The following is a 10,034-nucleotide window of genomic DNA, read 5'->3' on the forward strand; positions in this document are numbered from 1 at the left end:
GTTTTTTGGCTTTTCGAGCCCATGGCACTTTTAAACTATTTGTGTGTTTTCAGCACAAGTCTCGCAGTGCAACGCCGGACACCTTTTGAGATTCGGCAAAGACATTCTCGGATATTTCTATATATGCATCAGTTTCAAATTGTGTCTTCGGTCAATAGTTGGGTTGCCCGGCTCCCGCGCTTGCCTCCTACGTTCCGCTTTTTTCGGCTAGGTGTGCAAAGGGAGAACCACTGCGATTGTGCTTCCAGCTCGCATGGTCAAGCACCTCAGTGGAGAAAGCCGAAAACTGACTGTCACAATAGGTGTAAACTGGTCAGCGGTCCGATGACTACATTAAATGACGGGCCATTCATTGGCCGAAGTGTTTCCGGCTTGACCTCGACTGTCGCCGAACACTATCGGGGGCTATTAACTGGCCTCCCAAACTAAATCCTCGATATTTTGCTCTTACATTGGAGCAGAGGTTTCATGATCATGCTTAGCATGACAACCCAAAGAAAGGAACCGATAGCGGGACTATTTTCTTTGGAAGACATTTCTTCTGTTAAACAGTAATATAACATGTCTCTCCGCGTACCTTTGTTTATAAAACCGTATGGCCAGATTGCCTTGTTTGTTGTAAATCTTTGCCCTTATAAAGGCTTTATAAAGTAGGACAAACACTCCTCGGCTATTGGCCGAGGAGGTGAAAGCCGATGGTCGGTCAACAAAGTTTTGTACAATGCGGATCCGAGCATTAATGACGTAAAGTACTTGGATACATAGAGTCATTACACATAATTTGTGATTTTACTATGGATGTCGATCCTTAATTCGGCCTCCCGTGCCCGCATTAAGGCTCGGGGGCTACTGGGCTTCGGGCTTATTATTTACAAATATTAAAGGGGCACATCAATCCCCTGATCTGGTGTTGCCACCCGACCAGTGTCTCGGGGGCTACTGCATTGCCTGTTATATGCAGAAAATTTTAAGTGCAATACAGTTTCCGAGGAGATGTCGATCCTCAGGTTGGTCGGCCGCACCCAACCTGAGTCTCGAGGACTGAGCACGCCGCTTTTTGTGTCCCGAAGTATTCTGCCGAGCTAGGACTTGATCCTCAGACCGATTTTGCAAATCAACCTGAGTCTCAGCAGCTACAGGGATCAGCGGTCTTATGTCATCCATCAGGTGCATCTCGGGTTTTAGACCGATACATACCTTGAGGGCTACTAGCTATATATATTGTGAGAGAATAAATTACATCAATAAAAAATATTGTCAAAAATCGGCCCACATTCGGGGTGGTGCACCACCTCATCAGCAGTCCGGCGTAAAGCTCGGGCGCTAGTGGCTGGCTCCATAGTGGGCACTTTCGGCATTAAGCTCGGCTAAACTCCTTCAAACTTCTTTGAACCAAGGTGATTTACGACACCTTGGATACAGTCCGGCGTTGGAGCTCGGATACATAGTCCGGCGTTGGAGCTCGGATACCATCCGGCGTTGGAGCTCGGATACATAGTCCGGCGTTAGAGCTGGGAAGCAGTCCGGCGTTGGAGCTCGGATACGTAGTCCGGCGTTGGAGCTCAGATACCGTCCGGCGTTGGAGCTCGGATACATAGTCCAGCGTTAGAGCTGGGAAGCAGTCCGGCATTGGTGCTCGGCTGCAAAAGATACCTCAAATACAGTCCGGCGTTGGAGCTCGGATGCAAGAGGACGTTGCCGCCCGGGAACAACTTCAAACCTGAGGCATGGCATAAAGATAACAAGGCATTGATAAAGGCCGTAAACTTAAAGGGGCTCCTCGGATACCCGACGTATAAACTCGTCGAATGCATTTCGGCGATCCTCAAGATCGAAGATGAGAAGATTTGTTGAACCAGTTTTCAAGACCGGCAACTGAAGATGAAGAACAGTTTGGAAGAATCGAGGAGCGTCCCTAACTTGAAGACCGATTCAGGGGGCTACTGACGGTGTCCTGGACTAGGGGGTACTCACCACGTCGTCTCCCGATCAGTTGGATTGGGCCGGGGACCCCCATGGCCGTATACTCATGGGCCAGTCCGGACAGCTGCCGCATACAAGGAAGAATCAACAAGACTTGGCGATCAAGACAAGGACTCCTCCCCCACCGGCCTATTCGGCTAGGACTCTTGTTATCCTAGGCCTCTGGTGCATTATATAAACCGAGGCCAGGCTAGTCGATAAATATACAACAACAACCATTACAATCATACCATAGGCTAGCTTCTAGGGTTTAGCCTCTACGATCTCGTGGTAGATCTACTCTTGTACTACCCATATCATCAATATTAATCAAGCAGGACGTAGGGTTTTACCTCCATCGAGAGGGCTCGAACCTGGGTAAAACATTGTGTCCCTTGTCTCCTGTTACCATTGATCCTAATACGCACAGTTCGGGACCCCCTACCCGAGATCCGCCGGTTTTGACACCGACACCGCCCTTCTGACGCTTGGGCACTGGCTGCCCCTTTGGCTGTTGGTCCTTGACTGTCGCCACCTGCCGGCTGGTGGAAGCAGGCTGAGTGGCCTTCCGCTTGTTGTCGCTTGGGGGCTGCCTCCGACTGGTGTCACCAGCCGGAGTCCAAGGAGCCTGAGGTGCCACCTTGCCGGACGCATCGACGAAGATTTCCGCCTTCATGGAGGAGTCGGCCATGGCATGCTTGTCGACGATGATCAACAGCTCGTCGAGAGTCGCAGGCTCATCGCAGAGAAGCCGGTGCTTGAGGAGGGTGCCTTCTCGGCACCCGGCGGTGAAGTACTCGATGGCCTGCACCTCGAGCATGCCCTCGCAGGAGTTGCGCAGCTCGGCCCAGCGTGTGAGATAGTCACGAGTCGATTCGCTGGGCCCTTGGATGCACAAGGAGAGCTGTCGAGGCTTGGGAGGCCGCTTGTACGTGCTGGTGAAGTTGCGAATGAAGGCTTCGGTGAAATCCACCCAGCTGTTAATGCTGCGGGGCTTCAGGCTCTTAAGCCATGTCCGGGTTGTGCCCTGAAGAATGAGCGGGACGTATTTCACGGCAACGCGCTTGTTGCTGTTTGTTATGCTGACGGCCGTGGAGTAGTCGACCAGCCAGTCCTCCGGCTTCATGGAGCTGGTGTACTTGGGCGTATCTCTCGGGAGCGTGAACCCTTTCGGAAAGGGTTCATCTCGGATTCGTGGGCCAAAGTAGGGCGGGCCCAATGCATCTTCTTCTTCTAGCGCCAGGGACCGGCTGAGGTGATCGATCCGATGGCGGGCATTGTTCTCTCTGACTCCCTCTCGGCGGCCAAGGCGGTCGCCGAGTGTCGGGTGCGTGACGGGCGGCGGAGTGGGGTGCCTTGCCCCACGAGGCGGAGGAGGCGGCGGGTCGCCTCGCCGCTCCACCACTCGAGGGCGGCCGTCTTCGTCTCGCTCGATGGAGAGGCGTGTGCGGCTGCGGCTGGCAGCTGGCTCGTTGCCTCTTCCTCCACGGGCGCCGCCAGTCGGCGTCCGGGAAGTCGCCCCATGGTTTTGGCGAGGGGGCAGCTCGTTATTCCGCTGGGTGGGCACTTCAACGCGGCAGTCGGCTTCGTGCTGCGGGGCGGCCGCGTCTAGGAGCTGCTGGACTCGCTCCATCATGTGGCAGCGCTCATCGCCGTCGTATTTGTCCAGCTCATCCGCCACCGCCTAGGCGGCCCGGATGTTCTCTGCAAGCGTGGAATAAACGGGGCGCTCCGCCCCGAACATGCTGGTGATGGTCGTGCCACGCTGCCGGATCGTGCCGAGCCGGCTAGGCCCCTCAGGAGCCAGCGTGCTGCCAATAGCTCGATCCATCTCGTGCCGGTAGGCGTCTGAGAGGCGGCGCATGCTGGCCAGTCGGCCAGCGCTCTCGAGAAGCTGGACGCGGCGTGCCTCCAGCGCCTCAGCATCTGCGCCCTCTGGGATGGGCGCCGACAGATCTCGCAGAGCCGCATCGAGTGGATCTCGAGCGTGTTCGTCCGAGTGCTCACCGCTCCAGATGACAAGCACCTCCATGACGGTGCTCCTACTGCTATGCTCGTGAGGAGGTGGCTCATCGTAGACCACCACGTTGGTGGGGAACGCGTCAAACGACGCCGTGTCAGAGTCGACGATCATCGGGTCGGTGGAGCCAACAGACTCCAGGTCCACAGCAGGCTCACCGGTGACGTGGAGCTGGTCAAGGAGGCTGGCGAGGCGGTTCTCGGGGCAGCCGGTGCCCACGTCGGAGGCCGACTCGTCGGAGAGGTGGATCTCGCCAACAAGGTCGGCGAGGCAGCTTGCCGCGCAGGCGATCTCTGCACCGTGCAGCGTGTCGAGACTGACGCCGTCAGGCATGCTGGGCTGGCTTCGCTCACCAGGGAGGAACAGGGGTCCCGTCCAGAGCAGGTCTCCGGGAGACGGTGCACCTCGCCCCACGGTGGGCGCCAAATGTCGGGGGTTGGGTGTGACATATGCCAATGGATGGCTTATCATGGTGGGAGCGAGTAGAATGTCGCCGGTGCCTGGAAGCGGGATGAGGCGTAGACACGTACACCGGCGAACTTTACCCAGGTTGGGGGCTCTCCGTGGAGATAATACCCCTACTCCTGCTCTGTGGGGTCTCCGCATGATCACTAAGGCACTAGTGATACAAAGGTGCTCCTTGAGCTGTCTGTTAGAGGTAGGAGAAGGCAAGGCTAGCTCCCTCCTGCTCTAGGGGAAATGGCTAGTTCTAAGGAAGTGGGAACCCTTTGCATGGTGCCCTAGGGGGTTTATATAGGCCTACCCCCAGGGGTACAATGGTAATCCGGCCGGGTGCTGGGCCCGGCCGTCAGTGACTCCAGCCTCCGGCTTCTCCACCGACTGCTGGGGCCCGCCGCCTGGTGGGCCCCGCCGGCTGGTCTGGTACGGAGCCGACAGGCCGCCCCCGCCCCTGGCGGGTCTGGTCTGCGGCTGCTCACTGTAGCCGTGCTGCTAATGACGCGGGCTTGGTCAGCTCAGTGTGGCTATAGTCCCACCGCCTTGCAGGAGATCACTGTAGCCACACCTGGTCTCGTCAGGTTAAGGGCATGCTTGCCTCGGGGCGAGGGACAGCCGCCTGCTGGAGGCCGGCTCTCCTCAGGTCCGACTGGTTCGGCATCAGCCGTCTTCTGCGTTGTCATTGCCTGATAGGGCCCGCGGCCGGTGGGTCGTACCGACAGGTCGTCGTGGGGAAGAGGGCTCCGCCTGTCCGGAGTGACATTGGGGGGGAGGTGGCAACAGTGCCATGCCGCGCGGAGATCTCCGCCTGTACGGGGCACTGTGGCCACGCCCATCCCGGGATTTGGGGGCGAGGGGCTTCACTGTAGCCACACTCTATCTCGTACTCTTGATGGGGGCACAAACTCTGAGGGCACCATGCGGCCGCCCTCTGTGGGAGCTGGCCTACTGCCCGCCCTGGATCTTTCCCGCGTCGCCACGTACCCCCCTAGACCGCTCTCACTCTCTCCCGTGCTTCTCCCCTCCTCTGCTCTCTCTCCCTCTCGTGCCTGAGCGCAGCCGTCACCGCTGCTCGCTGTAGCCACGACCACCATCCACCCCTCGCCTTGTCGATGCGCCCAAAAGAACCGTCGTCGACTCCTGCATCGTCTACGCCAACCCGTTCGACCATGGGAGCTCTGCAACTTCGACCTCAACCTCATCTTCTTCCTCGGCCACAGGAGATCGCCACCGGGATTCCGACGCCGTCAAGCCTTCCCCGAGCCCGCTTCGATGACCGCTGCAACCGTTGTGAGGCCACGGTCCTTCTCCCCCTAACCCGTGCTCGTTTGCCTCCCCTAACCTCTCTAACGACCTTGCCAAGCGCTCCTCGCCGCCGGCCATGGCGCCGCTGCAACCACAGCTGTTGTCGCTCGCGTCCGAGCCCATCAGCACGCTCAGCACACTCCCAGGAGCACGTATCACTCTTCGGCTTCTCCTCTAGTGCACCGTAGCATCAACACTGTCCGCTCCCGAACTCTGGGTGCCGTGCAAGTTGCCGCCGCCGTTGATTTAGGTCATCTGAGTTGCTGCTGTGTGCACCACAAGATGCGGACGAGCTCCAGCATCGTGTAGAACCTCTCAGCCATCGATTTGGTCGCCGGAGGAGCGTTTCCGACGCCCTCCGTCGTCTCTGGCGTCGCTGGTGACGAGCCGCGGGTCAACTCGACGAGTTTTACCTCGGTTGACCCTGTTTGATTCACCGTAAGTCACTGACATGTGGGGCTAGCCTGTGACTAACCCTAGATTAGTTCTTAGTTAGTGCTAATTAACACTGTTAATTAGTTAGGACACTGACATGCGGGACCCACTGGTCAGATTTGACCAGGAACGGTTCCGTTGACCTGATGATGTCACGCTAACGTCAGGCTGACGCAGTAAATCATTTTCCGAATTAAAAATAATTCAAGAAATTCCAGAAAATGCCCAAAACATCTAAAATTCATAGAAATTCAACCATAACTCCAAATGAAATAAATTATATATGAAAAATGATCAAAAAAATCCAATCTATCGATCTATACTGGTTTCATGCATGTTAGAACAACTTATGACTACTGTTTAGGACAAATGAAATGAATGGCATTTAAATAACCACATGTGGAGTTTGAATTTGAATCTTGGATTCAAACCAACTTCATTTAACTTGTTGCTAGTTGCATTTGCTCAAATCACAACATATTGACATGTCATGATCATGCATCATATTATCCATTGCATTGATTGTGTTTTTCTTTGTGTTGCCGGTAATTGTCCCCCTTTGGTAGACGTGTTCCATCGATGAGTTCGATGACACCAATGAAGAGCTATATCATCTTCAGAAGTGCCAGGCAAGCAAAACCCCCTTGTTCATTCCGATACAATCCCACTCTCTCGCTTCTGCTCTCTTTTACTGCATTAGGACAACAACGATTCAACTGTTACATGCTGCGGTAGTTGAACCCCTTTCCTCTGCATGACCTGTCATTTCCACAGTAAATAGATGAAACCCACTAGCATGAGCAGGAGTTGTTTGAGCCCTGATGTGCCTACTTGTTCATGCTTGTTGTCATGCCTGCTACTGCTTAGAGTTGAGTCAGGTCTGATTCATCGGGAATGAATTGGAGGTGTGTGAACATGTCCTACTGTGTGAGCTAAGTGTGTGAACACGATTTGGTAAAGGTAGCGATGAGAGGCCATGTAGGAGTACATGGTGGGTTGTCTCATTGAAACCATCCTCAGGAACTGACTTCCGTGTTTGTGATCCATGAACAGCTACTACCACACATTGGAATGCTTAAGTGTCCCTCTCGACTTATTAATCAACTCGATCTCGGTCCAGGAGTTGCAACTAGTTTCTGGCGTTTGTAGGTTGTGTTAGTAGTCTACCAAGTGGCACCCGGTACAGGTGGGCTTGGGTCAGACTAGGCACCGTGGCCGGGTATGCCAAGTACCACCAGTTTGGTTGGCTTGGAACCCTATACACATTGTTTGGGGCCGTGAGCGACACCCCGGCCGGATCTCCTTGCGGATGGAACCCGAGTAGGCGATAAACCTGGACTAGAGACTTGTGTGGTTAGTCAGGTCGTGGTCGACACCCTCGCCAGGATTCCGCTTGAAGGTTGCCGAGACACATGACGTGTACATGGCGGTAAGTGGCGAGAGCATGTGTGAAGAAGTACACCCCTGCAGGGTTAATATGATCTATTCGAATAGCCGCGTCCGCGGTAAAGGACCTCTGGGTTGCCTATATAGTTCATAGACAAGTGAAAGTGGACACTCTAAAATGCACAAAATAAGAGTGAGTGCTATGGATGGTGTTCTCGTAGGAAGACGGGGCGGATCCATAGTGGTGTATTGATATGGTGAATATGTGGACTCGTGTGCGCCACCTCAAAAGAGTTACTTGCAGTCGTAGTTCAGGTTAGCCACTGATTCAAAGCTGGCTTGCTGCAGTTAAACCCCACTATCCCCTTTGTTGATAATGATGCATATGTAGATAGTTCTGATGTAAGTCTTGCTAGGTATATTTGTACTCACGTTTGCTTAATTTATGTTTTTGCAGAGAGACTTCAGTCTCACTAGTAGTTCCGCGTGGACTTCGACGTTTAGCTTGTTACCTCAGCTATGATCTTGTGCCCTCGGTAGGATCTGGTTGATAGTCAGACTTCTCAGCCTTTTTCATTTATAGATGTCTGTACTTAGACATGTTAAGCTTCCGTTTGTGTTTTGACTTGTATGCTCTGAATGTTGGGTCATGAGACCCATGTTTGTAATATCTCGCTCCTCGGAGCCTATTGAATAAATACTTTGAGTCATAGAGTTATGTTGTAATGCCATGTTGTACTTGCACATATCGAGCATATTGTGTGTATGATTTGAAATGCTTGTATGTGTGGGATCCGACAACCTAGTTGTTTATTCTTGGTAGCCTCTCTTATGGGGAAATGTCTCCTAGTGCTTCCACTGAGCCATGGTAGCTTGCTACTGCTCTGGAACACTTAGGCTGGCCGGCATATGTCCTTCTTTGTTCATGTGTCTGTCCCTACAGGGAAATGTCATGCAGTGTCTACCGGAGTCCTGTTAGCCTGCTATAGCCTGCATTCTCCGGAGTCCTGTTAGCCCAGCTGCTACAACCCGGATTCACTCGCTGATGACCGAGACGTTTGTTGGTGGGTCATGTATGCCTGTCCCTGTAAGTTAGTGCCTCTTTGGGTTTATGACTAGTCATGTCGGCCCGGGTTCTTTGTCATACGGATTCTAGCGACACTATCATATATGTGAGCCAAATGGCACAGATGGTCCCGGGCCAGGTAAGGTGGCACCCGTGGGAATACCGTGCGTGAGGCCGCAAAGTGATATAATTTGTTACATGCTAGATCGATGTGACTTAGGATCGGGGTCCTGACATTCGTTCTCCACCCCCCAGCTTATATCCCTCAACATGAGAAAAAGAAAGGCGCAGAACAGTGTCATGCCAGAGAAGAAAACCAAAACAACAACATCTTCAACGACCTCCCCGGCGGAGGGTCATAGAGATTAATGAGCGCTATGTGTTGGAAATGTCCCACCCATCTACTAGAGCAACCATGCTGGAGTACTGGCTAGGGTGACTTTCAAAATATCCGTTTTCAAGATGATGTTTGGAACACCACTTCATGTCCTGGTGAAAACTTATGTTCTGGCCTTTATTGGTCAGGCTCAACATATGAACTTGCGTCATTGCCTTGTTGAAGGTGTTGTCGTTGTTATTTGATGTACTGGTCTTAAGTGGTTGGTTTGGGCAACTAGGATGAAAATCCTTGTCCCGAGGCTCACTTGACGGACATCTACCCCTTTTTGAAGGAGCTGATGAGAAAGAAGTCGACCTAGTCATAGGCTTTTTTTTCTTTTTTTTCTTCGATCAGAGGGGCCACACGGCCCTCATTTTCATTACGAAAATGGAGTCACAACACACAAAACAAGTTTCATACAAACTTAACTTTTTCTATGCCTAACATATGCATCAGGAAACACTACTCCTACATCTAGAGGCACTTCAACTGCACCTACAGGATGTTACAACAAAAGAACCCTCCAAAGCATCGTCGCTACATATATTGCCTAACATTTTTGCATCAGGGAAATAAACTCCTTCACCTGAGATACCAAACTCTACACCTACATGGTGCTATATCAAAAGAACAAGAGAGATCATCGCAAATGCTGCATCTATCAACACTTGAGTCGTAGGCGTTTTATTCATACTTTCTTGTAATGGTTCTGTTGAGGATGCCTTTGTTGTACTTTGTTTAATAATTAATAACAATGGGTGTGTTGCGTCATCATGATGCAGAGGTCGGGGTTTCAACATTCTTTTCGGAAGGAAAAAATGCGTTGGAACTGTCAAGGCATATGCACGATATCAACAATGAAAGAATTGTCCACTCTTATGCAACATTATGCCCCTACGCAGTGGCGGAGCTTGGGCCGATTTTGTGGACGGGCAAATGGGCTGGAGGAGCAAGAAACATGACTTTAGGCTGATTTTAACTGGACATATTGGCCGAATACTAGGGGATATATGCTAGCTTTCTCA

The sequence above is a fragment of the Triticum aestivum genome, chromosome 3B (assembly GCF_018294505.1).
Source record: "Triticum aestivum cultivar Chinese Spring chromosome 3B, IWGSC CS RefSeq v2.1, whole genome shotgun sequence".
Classification (NCBI taxonomy): domain Eukaryota; kingdom Viridiplantae; phylum Streptophyta; class Magnoliopsida; order Poales; family Poaceae; genus Triticum; species Triticum aestivum.